This window comes from Euprymna scolopes, chromosome 33 (genome assembly GCF_053919585.1).
Source record: "Euprymna scolopes isolate OS-2025 chromosome 33, ASM5391958v1, whole genome shotgun sequence".
Classification (NCBI taxonomy): Eukaryota; Metazoa; Mollusca; class Cephalopoda; order Sepiida; family Sepiolidae; genus Euprymna; species Euprymna scolopes.
In genome coordinates this window covers 87,247,543-87,263,070 of record NC_136514.1, presented here as the reverse complement: position 1 = coordinate 87,263,070, position 15,528 = coordinate 87,247,543, and the positions used below count along the sequence as shown (strand labels likewise).

General features: G+C 38.3%; 1 pseudogene; it reads right to left on the bottom strand.

Moving 5' to 3' along the window:
* Positions 1-5,106: 5,106 nt before the first annotated feature.
* On the bottom strand, positions 5,107-5,233 carry LOC145258508 (U2 spliceosomal RNA; annotated as a pseudogene).
* Positions 5,234-15,528: the final 10,295 nt, after the last annotated feature.

Here is a 15,528-nt window from a genome sequence, read left to right as displayed (position 1 = left end):
GCCAACCAATTTTTTTTTTTGGGGGGGGGGTGAAAAAGAATTCCTCTAAATTTAACCCTGATAATCGTTGCCAGCATACACACTCGCAAATACCAAAAATAAAATTTGGGGTGGCAACGTCGGTAGAAGAGAAATAAAAAGTAGACCTGTTTATAACGCGTGCGCGCAAACATGGCAACCAGTGAATTACAGTACATAATACATAATACTTTATATCTTTATATCTCTATTAGCAGGGAGACCCGATTTTGCCCGGGATTGAATGATGATGAACAAATATTTCAGGTTCCTATATTTATATTGCCATCGAAATCCGTGAAATCGCCCGGGAAGAAGTTTCACATAACTCCATGCAGTAACTAATATATGTTATTCCACATTGCACTCTAGAGAATCTATTGTTTTTTTAATAAAATTATTTCATATAAACTTCTTTCCAGTTAATGAAAAAAAAACATTAAGAAATTTCCGTGCGGGGTCCGAACCTACACACCAGGCCATGCAAAAAAAAAAAAGCACGTAAATTTTCAAATCTTATAAAAATTAAGAAATTTACCTGCGAAATTTGAACCTACAGGCCACGCCATGCAAAAAAAGGGGGAAAAAACACGCTATCAACTTACCCAGGGAAGAGGAAGTAGATGTTTATAATCTCAAGCTCAAACTCTATTAATTCTAACTTCCTGAATTCGAACAGAAAGACACTTAGATCTCGTCGCATCTAACAAAATATATATAAAAAATTAAACCTGTGTTATTAACATACATACATCATGACACCAAACAAACGAAAGAGGGACGTCTCCTCAGTCCTATTAGACAACCCTTTTTTTAAACTAACGACTGCTTCAACACAGAAAGTAGGCTCTACATATCGCGCGGCTTTCATACTCTTTCCATTATCCAGGCGTAGATGTACGACTACATGGACTCAGCAGAGCCACCCAGTGCTTTACATTATTTTCTGACTAACACAACGAACGCTATCCCCCACTTCCACCTTACCCCTCCCCCAAAACTGGGCATCATAGAGTGAATAATTGGCACATATATTCACACTATTAAACCGGTCCACTCTTGTCTGACAGATTTGAGAGTATCGGCTTGACAAAATGTGTGGCTGTTGTATTCCGACTGACAGTACAGGTGCCCTAACTCCTTAGTAGTTCTTATAGCGAGTTCTCTATCATCAGTTGTATGATATCAGCATTGTATCATCAGTTGTATGATATCAGCATTGTTGCAGTTCCATGTCGCATATTCAAAGGGATCCTACACCCATCGGTGAGATGTTCTAAGGTAATAATCCTGTGGATAGAGAGTCAACTGATTGTCTACTTGTGTTGTATGCTTGGTGTTATACGCATCCATTTTGTCGAACAATTCTCACTCTAAAACTGAGACTATTAAATAAAATGACAGCTTAAACAAAAAATACAATCTTCAATGGTCTTACTCAAACAAAATCAATTCGCCTCCTCTTTTGAGGATCGCCTTCACAAATATTCGTTGACTTAGAACTGACTTAGAACTGACTTAGAAGATGTCGAATCATTTCTCATAGTAAACTCTTTGGATATTCTAGCACTAAGTGAAACTAACCTACACTAACCTACAATTCCCTCTAACCACTTTAATACGTTATCTACCTCTTTCTGTAAGGACTCAGACTTCCATGTGCTTCAGACTAACATATCGTTAGTTAATTATATTTTCTCTACTGATTTCCCTCGACCCTGGACTGTACCATAATCAATCACGTCTCTGACAGAATATATGTAGCGATCTCCGCAGATACTAGCGCCCAAGTACATATATTTAGTGACTTTGATGTCCACCACTATAATTGGCTTGGTTTCCCTACTTACTCAGACGCAGCTGATAGCATCACACAGTTTTTCTATGTCGCATTCCCTGACAAAGACTGCCATGTACCGATTCGTATCCCAGATAAACAGGATCATTTCTTGACCTATTTCTAACCACAGTTAGCGAGAATTGTATAAGAAATATCTATAGTGCACTCAGGAATGCTGATCATGTTGGTAGACTTTCTCTAAACTCATTGGAAACCTATTTAGGGTAATTAAGGATTTACCTACAATTGGAAAGCCATCACTAATGCAAGCATATATTCCATGCCCATGGCGATCTTGGGGGTCGGATTTGGATGTTAAGTTAGAATATCCTTTAATTACGGACTCTGTCCAATGCCGGTTTCGGTTAGGAATAATAGGTTTAGTTTGGTCTCCTGTAATTGGGTTTCAAACTCTGGAAGGTTGGAACGTAGACCCCTGATGTTGGTTGGTTGTTTTTTTGTTTTACGGCATATCAACCCTTTAAGGTTATTGAATGCCGAATCCAGTGATTTTGAAGACAATTTTTTTTAATAGAATATTTGTTTTTTTTTTCAAGTCGATTTCTATTTAACCTATAATTAGGACCCTCACAGATACTACCACTCCGGGTCAGAGTGGACCTGGGAGCAATGACAATTAAAGAGTGGCTCCACACTCCCCAAAGCCAGCAAGCTGGTTCCTCACCATCGGATATAGTTTAAGGTCATATTCAGGACCCCCTGATATTGGAGAAGACATGGTAATAGGGGTCTACGTTGGAAGTGGGAATACTAGGTTTAATCGTGTATTCTTTCTGGAGACTTTTATGATGGGCTTTTGGGATTTGTAGAACAGGTCGACAGACTTGCTTTGAGCAGGGAAGGGAGGTAAAGCAAGGGAGAAAAAGAAACGAATAAATATTTGTGTAGTCCATGATAAGGTGACAATTACTCACTGAATATTAGTGGGTAATTGTCACGCCTCGAGAAGCCCCACCAGAAGCTACTGCATGGTCCAGAATCTTACTTTATCAATAGCTACAAATAAAAGCACATTTTTTCGTTTCTTTTTCTCTCTTTCTTTCCCTCTCTGTCCTGCTCTAAGCATGTCTGTCCACCATTCCACAAATACCAAATCTCAATCATGAAAAGTTTCCAGAAAAAAATCCAAATCTCCAACTTCCAACGTAGACCTCTACTACCATGTCTCTTTCCCCAACATAAGGGGTCTACGTTTCAACCTTCCAGAGGTTCAAACTCTATTACAGGGCAGTACCCCAGACCTATTATTCTTAAGCGAAACTGGCATTGGACCGACTTCTTCCCTAGATGAGTTCCTAATTAAAGGATATTCTAATTTAACTTCTAAATCTGACCCATTCTAACTTAACTTCAAAATCTGACGTCATAGGAATGGAATATAGGCCTACATTAAAGATGGCTTTCCATATGGTAGAGACATCTCCAGAGAAGATCCTAATTTACCCTATATGTGCTTCCGGGTTTCACTTGCTCACACGACTGCGTTTATATTTAAACTCTATCGCCCCCACAACAGCGGAGTTACTATCTTTAAAAGCATATCTGAAAAAATTGACTACGTCCTGTCTGCGTATCCTTCAGCAAACATTCGTAAATATTAACATGAATATAAGTGGGTAATTGTCAAATCTCGAGAAGCCCGACTAGAAGCTACTGCATAGTACAGAATCCATTCAACAAAAGGCAATACAGTAGCCCTAGTACTTTGCATCTGCTGATAGGATAGTCTCAGTTGTTAATCCAAGGTCCGAGTCCTTGACTATCAGGCGGATAACGCCAGCACAGTTAAAACGTTTACCTCCAGCACCCTTATTAGTGACATGGCTACAAGGATCGACAAAGAAACAAAAAATTTCCATCTCATGTGAATGCTCACGCAAAAATACTGCCAATCAAGAATATAGTTTTTCTTTTCCCTTTGTCAGAAAAATCACTCATATTAAATGATAACTGAGGGAGAAATTAGGAGAAACAAGAGTTATGGGAGCCGCCGATAACGCATCCACAATGAATTGTCTACTGTACATTAAAAAATAATAACAATAGTAAGTGTTCTAGTTAATAAATGTTCACTTGATATGTTTAGGGTATAGTACAACGATAGGTCCCCCTCTCACTAACTGAAATAAGAAAGAACTCAAGTTTACATTTTGCTGGAAAAATGGTGGGGTCCTTCTATCGATCCAGTAGATATCTCACTGCTGATGCAATTCTCTATCTATATAAGAGTCAGGTAGTCCAAGGATAGAGTACTATTGCCACATCTGGGAAGGAGCTGCTATAAAGAACTTATCATGCCTTGATAGAGTTCAAAGTAGACTTCGTAGCCCCATAGGTGATGCCCTTTTCTCTTCCCTACGACCTCTTTCTAACAGAAGAGATGTTGCGAATCTATCTCCACTTTATCGTTATTTTCACGGCAAGTGCTCGTCTTAGCTCCAATCTATTTCCACCCCCTCGCCAAACTTTCACGAGAAACACTATTAATAATTTACCCCACTCTTTATATGTGCCTAAATCTAAACATAAATTCTATGAACAGTTTCTTTCTTAGAACTGCACGCCTGTGGAACTCTATTTCGTTTGCCTGCTTTCCAGCTGACAACAATATGGTTGTCTTCAAGCCCAACGTAAACAAGTTCTTAATGAGCTGTTCAACTACTGTACACTCTTAAGTAGTGATGCCTATGTGAAAAAATGTAATTCTTGCGGCAACTTCTCAGGTGATTCCCAACTAGATTTAAATGGAAATTGTCTATTACTTTTGCTAACATATTCGACGCTAGGCGGCGCTTTATTAGTATGACTATTTCAAAAGTCTACTAAAGAATAGCGTCGACAGTTTTATTTTTAGATTTTTTGCAATAGAACGCGTGGACAGACATTCGTTCAAAATTAGAGAATACTTTTATTTTAAGGAAAATAGTATACGAATCAAAAACCGCAAATTGACAACAAAACAAGACCGATAGCCATTAGTCGCGTGCTCTCGTGTAATGAATGAATGCGCGAATGTAGGATTGACATGAAATTCTTTAAGATAAATTAAATGACCGAAAAATAAATAAATAAAAAGTAAATGCCTTAGAATGACTTTAATGAACTTAAGGATGAATTGAATGACCTTAAGAATGACTTGAATGCTTAAAACATAACTGGAATCCTTCAAAAACAACTTGAATGATCTGAAGAATGACTTGAATGGTTTTGAGACTGTCTGGTTGTAAAGTGGGTGATCATTTTACATTAAATTAATACAGAAAAGTGATCCCCCACTTTATATCACAATAAGTACAGCATGTAGTAAGAACAGATACTACACTTTGATCTTGGCCAAAAGGTCAAGAAAAGGGTATTTATTTGCTCCCCCACCGAGAAAATTAGGCACAAGGCCGATTTTTAATGTGAGGAGTGAAGGGGAAATGGGGACCAACTCCCCGGGGAGTAGGGGAGCTGGATAGGGACAATTGGTATGAAGGGTTGCCCCTACATTGACCAAAGTCTTATAAGTGGGAGATATTTATTTGATCCTCCACCGAGCAAATTAGGTACAAGGCCGATTTTCAAAGTGAGGAGTGAAGGGGAAATGGGGACCAACTCTCCGGGGAGTAGGGGAGCTGGATAGTGACAATTGGTATGAAAAATTTGAATTCCGTTTTCGGAAATAAGGGTTGTTGCCTGATGAGGTCTCTAGTTGGTAAATACTAGTAGACCGAAACATGCTCATGACTGTGTAGCAACAAAACTACTGCTTATGTAAAGACAAATGTGTATATATATATATATATATATATATATATATATATATATATATATATATAGTAATTTATAAAATATATATGGCGATTAAGCTACACTGAATATTCTGCGTTTCATCCACTGTAGGATTCGTCAGGCTTATGCGCATAAGCCTGACGAATCCTACAGTGGATGAAACGCAGAATATTCAGTGTAGCTTAGTCGCCATATATATTTTATAAATTACTAACTAGCTCTACCTACGTATTGAGCACTTTTGAAGTAAATACTTAAAGTTTACGCATAAATCTATACTTTCGTATATTAAATTTGTGTGAGTAAATAAAGTAGTTATATATATATATATATATATATATATATATGTGTGTGTGTGTGTGTGTGTGTGTGTGTGTGTGTGCCACGAATTTCAGTGCTGACATGTTTACGATCTTGAGTAAGTCGCACTCGCCCTTTCATTTAAGAATTCTAGAAACTATTATTATTAAGTCTTTTGAGACATTCTCTTTGCAAGCAAAAAGAAACTCTTTTGGGACTTAATTTAGTTTCTATGTAATTTTTCCCGGTTATTTTTCGCTTTTTTCCCCGTATTTTCCGAGATTTAGCTCTGCTGAGCGAGGAACGAAACCTGGTTAGCTAACCTTTATTTTCATTTTTTTTAATCATCATGTTGATTGGTCTGTATTTAGCCATAATTAAATTCTGTACCCCCAAACAAATTGTCATATATATATATATATATATACTAGCAAATGTACCCGTCGTTGACTGGGTTCAAAAACACCCTACAGAAAATGGACTCTGATTTATGAAAGTATGATAGGTTATGAAAAGGAAGGGTTGTAAAGAGATAGCTTCGAATTTGGGGGTATCAAAACCAAAGCAAAATACGATGAAAGTAAAAATAAAATAGATAACCTCATAATTTATACCATACCTGTTCACACTGAGACACTTATAACAATATTCTGTGGATCTATATTAAAAAACAAACCTTTTAAACTTTATGACATATTTCCATTCTATGGAGGTCAGGCGCCAACGAACACCCCATAATTTTATTATACCATATTTCTTCATTGAAACATAATTATCAAAGTATACTTTATTAAAGTTCGTGCCTATTTCCATTCTATGGAGGTCAGGCGCAAACGCAGACCCCATAATCTTATTATACCATCCCTATTTAAGTTAAAACATTATTATTAAAGTATTATTATGTACATCTTTATTAAAAACAGTTGTAAACGTTTTTTTTTAATTCTTAAATTTTTTATTTCCGTACTTTGTGGACCAGGCGCGTACGCAGACCCTACAATTTTAATGAATCATCATTATGCCAGATCAAACATACCCATTCCTGTGTCTCGATACATCTTCTATCATTATATGTGATCAGTTTTCTATAATAGTCAGCCATATAGGAGCCTATTCGTGACCAGACACACACACACACAGACGTTCAGCTTTATATATATATATATATATATATATATATATATATATATATATATATATATATATAGTAATTTATAAAATATATATGGCGATTAAGCTACACTGAATATTCCGCGTTTCATCCACTCTACGCATAAGCCTGAAGAGTCCTAGAGTGGATTAAACGCGGAATATTCAGTATAGCTTAATCGCCATATATATTTTTTAAATTACTAACTAGCTCTACCTACGTATTGAGCACTCTTGAAGTAAATACTTAAAGTTTACGCATAAATCTATACTTTCGTATATTAATTTTATGTGAGTAAATTAAGTAGTTATATATATATATATATATATATATATATATATATATATATATCAAGAAGGATTTTGGCAGTTAGGCAGCAGGTTTCAATCCACACTCTATGGAGGTCTCACAGTCATTGGAAGAGGTTGTCTCGCAGGAGGTTGGTATTCCTCAACGATCGTGTTACACATCTTTTGGGTTGCCCAAATGCATATTTTGTTGCCTTGCATATGATTTAGTTTTACTTTGTGCTGTACCGGCCTTCCTTGAACAGAGGAATTTACACCGGTGAGAGAGATGCGACTGCACTTCAACTGCTAGCCGAGTGCCCAGCAGATATACACGCTTTCCTATCACTTCTCTCCCCAGAACTGCATGCTTTCACTATTTTCACTCTAAAATTGGTGATCAGAACAAGTCTTTGGCTCCACACATCTGTTGTAAACCCTGCTACAATGGACTAACTGCATAATACAGGGTAAGTTATTTTGAATGCAAGTTCCATTACCACAAGGACCCCCCCCCCCAAAAAAAAAACAGGAAAAGTCATAAGACAGTGCAAGTAATTTTAAACGTTAGCTCGCTTAGCACATTGACAAATAAGATAGGGAAAGTTATTTTGAATGTAAGATCCCTTAGCACAATGAAAAATGAAAAATAGGACGGGAAAGTTATTTTGAATGTAAGATCCCTTAGCACAATGAAAAATAAAAATAAGACGGTACGTTATTTTCAATGTAAGATCCTAAGCACAATGGAAATATGAATGCAAGATCCCTTGGCACAATGACAAATGTAAAATTTTTTTGACTCCTAGTGTTTGACTGCTTTTAACTTTGCAGTCCCAATGGTATTGAGAGAGCTGCAAAACCACGCAGATGATTGTTAATGTTGTTTAACTAATATAACTGGTTTCAATGCATCTTCTAGAAAACAGATCAAATATTCCAACCTTCGATCTGCTAACCCGTTCCCAATTCAGATGATCTTCCTGTACCCACACCTCCAGTAAATAAGGATCTTTGTTCCTTATCAGATGAAGAAATGCTTTCAAGAAAGGATTTTGCCGAGTCAATATCTTTGGAAGATATTGAGTCTACATATTCAGGAACAAGTGGACACAAGCCACACTGGATCACGCAAGAAGACCTGAATGATCTTGCTCGAGATTTGTATCTGTCAAAACAGCTCTTGTCTTCTCGGCTTAAACAGTGGAAGTAAGGATCACCAATTTCAGGAAGATGGAAAGCAGATATCAAGGCAAATTTAACCCTGGCATGATGGGAGACTTCTGCTGGATGCTCTTGCGTGGCATCCCGGAGGCAAAATACACACTATGAATTGTGTAATTGCGTCATCCAAGTTTATTTATTCAATCAGTGTTCTTTATCTATTCTAATTTATCTGTTATAAAATGCTGCAACCCTTGAAATATGCACATATATTCTCTTTTTATAATAAAACTAACCTGAGTGCCTGGCGTCGCCCGGATGTTTGTAGGTGTGTGTTGAGCAAAAAAAAAAAAAAAATAGCTAGCAGGCTCGAACCCGTGTCGCGAAGGTGGGAAATAAAATGCTTGGCGGATATATGTCAAAATGCCAGAAAATATTCGATGATCCTCCGAAAATAAATAAGACTCTTGCTGTACATCATGGAAAATAATGAGCAACAGTTTTTTAAAATACGAGTCTTATTTGTCGTTGGAACGCGTTTCAACTGAAAGTACAGCTGATGGTTTAACACAGTTTGATGTGATTCGACTGATTCATAGAATCGGGCAGTGTTAATTCTGAATACGCGCCGCATAATTTACTGCTAATTTCAATGAGTCGAAGAAGTAGTTTGCTTGCCTTTTTAATCGCATGTTGTCATGAGGAGTGCTGACAGCTTTAACTATGGACGTCTCACAGAAATCTCCGGAGTCTGAGTTCAATTTGAATTCTATTCTAGATTTAACCTGTTTGGGGCTATTGTTTAAAAGTGATTTGGCATGGACTAACTGCATGGTTTAATGGCAAGAAAGCTGCTTTCAACTTTGGAGCGGTGAGTGATGAGCATGGCAAAAGATTCCACTGATACAGGAAAAATTCCACCAAAAAGATGGAGAGCAACTATCAAGGCAAATGGAATCCCGGCATGATTAGAGGTTTCCGCTGGATGCTCTTGCGTGACATCCCGGAGGCAAAATACATCAGATCTTTTAAGAAAACACACTTTTGACTGTCTGTCGTACTATGAATTTTGTAATTGTGTCATCCAAGTTTATTTATTCAATCATATATATCCTGGTTTATCTGTCATAAGCTGTTGCAACTCTTGAAATATTCACATATATTCTGCTTATAATAAAACTAACCTGCGTGCCTGGCGTCGCCCGGATGTTTGTAGGTGTTGGTTGAGCAAAAAAAAAAAAAGAAAAAAAAAAGAAAAAAAAGCTAGCAGGCTCGAAGCCGTGTCGCGAAGGCGGGAAATAAAATAGAGGTGTGTGTAAGGGTTGAGCAAAAAAAAAAAAAAAAAGAAAAAAAAGAAGGAAAATTGCGAGCGCAAAAAAGTGGTAATAGGCAGGTTCGATCCTGTACCGCGAAGGAGGAAATGAAAGTTACCATAAGAAAACGTGACGCGTTAACTGTTGCGCTCATCGCCAAATCGGAAGTGACGTAGGTTTAAATTAAGGCGAGACAATCGAAAATTGAAAATATAGGCGACAAAAAAAAAGAGACCCCTTCCTGTAGAATACTGCCCAGTTGAGGGTGAAGGAATTAATGTTTTTAGCCAATTATTCGATATTTGTCGTCCGAAGGGTCGACCTTTAAAACGATGTAGATCTTGCGAAAATCCGTCGCCTCTGTCGGAAGTTTTTGCGAAACATACATACATACATACATACATGCATTTAAACAAACAGGTGACATTTATATTATAGATGGAACTTATTAAAAGCCAGAAAATTAGAGGGGTAGAATTGTAAGCCATATTTAGTTTCAGAAACGTTTCAGATCGTTCGTTGTTCTAACAAGTCTTGAGAGGTGACTGGTTTGCAGTAGACAGAACAGTTTCCGATGGTTCGTTGTTACACACAAGGCCTGAGAAGTGACTTGTTTGCAGTAGACAGTTCCATAGAGCAAAATATTCTTACCGAGTCGTGACGAAAAAAAAACATATGAAATTGCTCCAGAAAAGGTTTAATATTTATGAAGCAATTCTGGTTTCTGATTGGTTGGTAGCAGAACGTGAATTAATTCGATTCGTCAGTTCCTAGCAGCATCGTTTATAAATAGAATCGTCCGACTGTGTGGGATCAGCCCCCATTACTGCGTCTGATGGGGAAGGTCTCCTAGCGGCTTCGGCTTCAGGGAGACAGGGTAGTACACGTCAAGGATTCGTCACTTGACACTCAGCCCAACAGGTGAGGGACCGGGAACCGGCCTAGCAGCTGTTGGACTGAGGTACGCCGCCTGGGTAATACCTAGGAGGTCCACCCTCCCAGGCCTTGCCACCGGGCTTTCCGGTGGGGCAAGTTTATTGCTTGCTGCCTGAGGCGCTCCGACCGGGGAATGCCGACGAGGTTACTCAGGCAATTTTTAAAATTGCAGGAGTACCCCTCCTTTAGGGGAGCCTGCGGGGTTCTTACTTTCCGGCATTGTGCCACATAATGCTGATGTGGGCAGCATTTAAATATATACCCCATTACAAGTCCAAAATATTGCAACATATTTATAAATTTGAATTAGCACATCCAAATTAACAAAAAAACAACTATCCCCATTCTTGCCTCAGACCCAAAATTTATTTTTGTAAATCAGTGCTATTATACATTTAATAAACCACACTCAAATAAAAAATATAAATTAGAAACTGAAATAAACATTATTAGTATTAATATTTGCAGCTAATAAAGAAGAAAATAAACATTGCAAATTCACAACTTATCTGCTAAAATCGTCCGTCTTTAATTAATAACTACTAAGAATCGTGTTAGTTTGGTACAGCTCTGCGTTCAACAAGATTTTAAAAAATCCGTCGTAACGTGCTATCGTTCGGCAGTTGGACTAGTGTGTCGTCCATCTTCAGTGCATAACTATTAAGAATCTCTAAACCCTTCAATAAATGTTGCTATAGTAATTGCTGGAAAATTGCTTAAAAATTCTGATGAAAAAAACAGACTGACTCAATTATCGCCTCATCACTCATTTTCCCCCTTTCGCCCAAACTCCTACAAGTCCTACATCAAATACTAGTCAACCATCTCATTAATACTAAACTTATTTAGGCAAGCTCCTTCTATTGTATCCTAACTAAAATCTCTGAATGTATATACAAGCACAACCTTGCCAGAAGAAGAAAAACAACAAGCAGGGTTCTCGCTTTTAAATTTCACTGTAACAAAAATGTGTAAGGAAAAAATTCAAGATGGCGCCCAACTCTCTCTTTAACACGGCAAGTTCAGGAAAAGATGTTATAAATGTTGCAGCAATTCAATAACCAATGTACACTGGTTCTGCAGGGAACCCAACAACGGTAAAATATCCTCACACGGCACGAGAAGCAACAGCCACACGATTCCCCGGCCAACTCAATCGTCGCTCTCCCACGTCTTTCTCCTCACCCGCTTTTATCGTCGTTCTAGGCCGGCTAAATTTGCATATTCCGAGAATTCGTGTGACTTTGCGAGACATCATACTTTACAAAAGACGGCGGCCGCCATCTTGGTCTTTCTTTTCTATTTTTGGTCGGTAACGCTGAGCTGGTCTCGAGGTAAGTCTTTTCCCCTCATCCGTTTCTCCCACGTGCCCACACAACACGCAAACACGCGGGCGCTTATCTCCTGGATGCACGTTACATTCACAGCTGAGCAATGCTGACGTACGTTGTTCCATTTTTTTATATCGGCTGTAGTTGGAGTTATTTTTTTTTGTAGCGCAATCTTTCTTTTTTTATTGAATTTTCTATTTCTTGTTACGTCAAAACAGGCATTCATTGTCTAGCTGCCTCCTTTTCTGACATTTGGTGGGGCAAAGTCATACTCTCTTCTTTCTTACAGCCTATCGCTTACGCCTTTGGGGCTCTGGATATGACCTTAAACTATATCCAATGGTGAGGCCCCAGCTTGCAGGCTTTGGGGAGTGTGGAACCACTCTTTAATTGCCATTGCTCCCAGATCCACTCTGAATCGTAGTGGTAGTATCCGTAAGGGTCCCAACTATGGGTTAAATAGAAACCGACTTGGAAAAACAAATATATTATATTAAAAATTTTTTTTCTTCAAACTCACTGGATTCTGCATTAAATAACCTGAAAAGGGTTGATATACCGTAAAAACAAAAACCAACGAACCAACTAAATGATAGGCGAAAGATTCGTTCGGTTTCTGATTCATTCTTTCACCTTTGAGAGTCTCTAACTCACCTCGTTTACACTTTCTTTTTGTTTCCAAATCTGTTTCGTTTACTCTTTGTTTTGCTTCTCTTCACTGACCTCGCACGTCTTAGTGTTGTTTCCTCGTTTGTTTTATTTGCTCATTGTTGTGTCGTGGAACAACAGTGAAAACAAGGACAATCAAGTCGAGGTTCGGTTAAGAAACAAGTGTGTTAACAATAATGTACAAAGTTAGGAAAGCGTGTATATCTGCTGGGCGCTCGGCTAGCAGTTGAAGTGCAGTCGCATCTCTTTCACTAGTGTTTCCTGTTTTTTTTTTTTTTCCTTGTGGTAATGGAACTTGTATTCAAAATAACTTACCCTGTATTATGCAGTTAGTCCATTGTAGCAGGGTTTACAACAGATGTGTGGAGCCAAAGACTTGTTCTGATCACCAATTTTAGAGTGAAAATAGTGAAAGCATGCAGTTCTGAGGAGAGAAGTGATAGGAAAGCGTGTATATCTGCTGGGCACTCGGCTAGCAGTTGAAGTGCAGTCGCATCTCTTTCACCGGTGTTGGAATTACTAGCGCTATTTGTAGTGCTAATCGGTGTAAATTCCTCTGTTCAAGATAAGCCGGTATAACACTTACCGTATTGCCTCCTTTTCCTGACCATCTATTTGTCTTTCTTGAATGTCTATCAGTGAGGAATTTTACCGCCTTTCAGCATATCTAGTTCTGACAGCTTCAGGTTGGATTGCTCTCTTTCTCTCTCTAAATTTCTTTTTGACGTATTCTGTTAGGCTCCTGACGTCTTCCTCTATTGGAAGCGTTTTCATTGAAGCGAATTGCAGAAAAATATGCATCTAAAAAAATAAGGGTCCTTAATGATCCGCGACATTGTTTTTAGCAGCGTTATTTAAGAAAACCAAAGTTAAGAAATGCAGTGCAATTTATATGGGCCTATGTAAAGGACTACTATCCTGCCCAATTTCATCAGGATTGGTTGGTGATCTGATTCAAATTCACACAGAAGTTGGCCCGCACACCCTTACTTTGTGTGCCCCACCCCCTTAGTGGGGCAACATATAGAGATCCGCAAAAATATTACCTAGATCATTGACTTTGAAAAATACTGTGCACCGTCCCTAGATCAGAGACCATCATCATGTCAGGTTTGGTGACGGTCAGCTCAGTGGTGTGAGCTGTAGGAGAGTATATATACACTGGCTATGACCTTGGCTTTTGGTCTTCACCTTGGAAAATGGTGCGCACCATCCTAGGCGGAAGACCACCATCATATCACGTTTCGTTATAATTGGTACAATGGTGTGGGCTGGCGGTAAGTATGTATACGTGGGCTATGATTTTGATCTTTGACCTTAACCATGAAAAATGGTTTGTATAATCCCTAGGTGGGGGACCATCATCATGCCAGGTTTGTCATGATCGGTTCAGTGGTGTGAGTTATAAGAGAGTTGTGCACAGACACAGACATTACTACTTTATATATATTAGGTTGACGAGAAAGTTATTGCGGAAATTTTAACTTTGATGTCAAATAAGTTTTCGCTATAATACCTTTACTTTATATATTATTTTAAAGAGCGTTTTTCGCTCTATCTAATTGTTTAAATTACAATCTTTTTAAAGCAATTATGTCATGTTTTCATAACGTTTAATACAAGATAGAAAAAAAAGGATATGCGCACAATTTTCTTATTTGAATTAAAGCTAGGCCTAAAAGCTGCTGCAATATTTCGTGATATCAACGAAGCGTTTGGCCGAGGAACCACTATGAAACGTCCAGTACAATGGTGGTTTCTGAAATTTCGTGGCGGCGACGAGAGTCTAGAAGATGATAAGCGTAGTACTCGGCCATCGGATGTTGACAACGCTGTTGAAGCCAATCCATGTACAAATGTTCGCGAACTTGCTTCTGAAATAGACGTAACGTATACGACGATTTTCAACCAATTAAGAAAGATTGGAAAGACAAAAAACAAGCAAACTAATGATTGAGATTGTCGGACTGACTTCCTCATCTTGGTTGTTATCGTCACAACGTTTCGGCCGTTTTGCCCTCCGGCCTTCATCAGGTGTTTTGTATCGAACTGGGGAACCGTTTGTTAGGATATGTCCTAGTGACATATGGCCGAGTGGTTCTAGACGTTGTATCAAAGTTTACAGTTACCCAAAGGTGCTGAGTTCAATCCTGAACGAAAGCAGTAAAAAGTTACATTCAAAACAGAGAATCAGCAACTATGTCCCAGAGCCTAGCTGGAGTCCGAACACGGTACCCCCGTAATAATAATAATAATAATAATAATAATAATAATAATAATAATAATAATAATAATAATGGGTTGGGTTCGAGACTCCTAACAAACGGTTCCCCAGTTCGATGCAAAACACCTGATGAAGGTCGGAGGACAAAACGGCCGAAACGTTGTGACGATAACAACCAAGATGAGGAAGTCAGTCCGACAATCTCAATCAATGAAACACCTCATCTAAAAAATACAGACAATAAAAAAAAAAAACAACTTTAAATGAATGTCTCAGAAATTGAACGAAAGAAACGCCGTTATGACCGACCTGGTTGTGACCTGTGATGAAAAGTGTGTTCTTGACGACAACCGGCGACACTCCACTCAGTGGTTAGACGCCGACGAAGCTCCATAATATTTCCCAAAGTCAGAGTTACTCCAAAAGAAGCTATTACGGCGGAGAAGTACTGTCAACAAATAAATGAAATGCATCAGAAACTTCGACAACAACACACAGCAT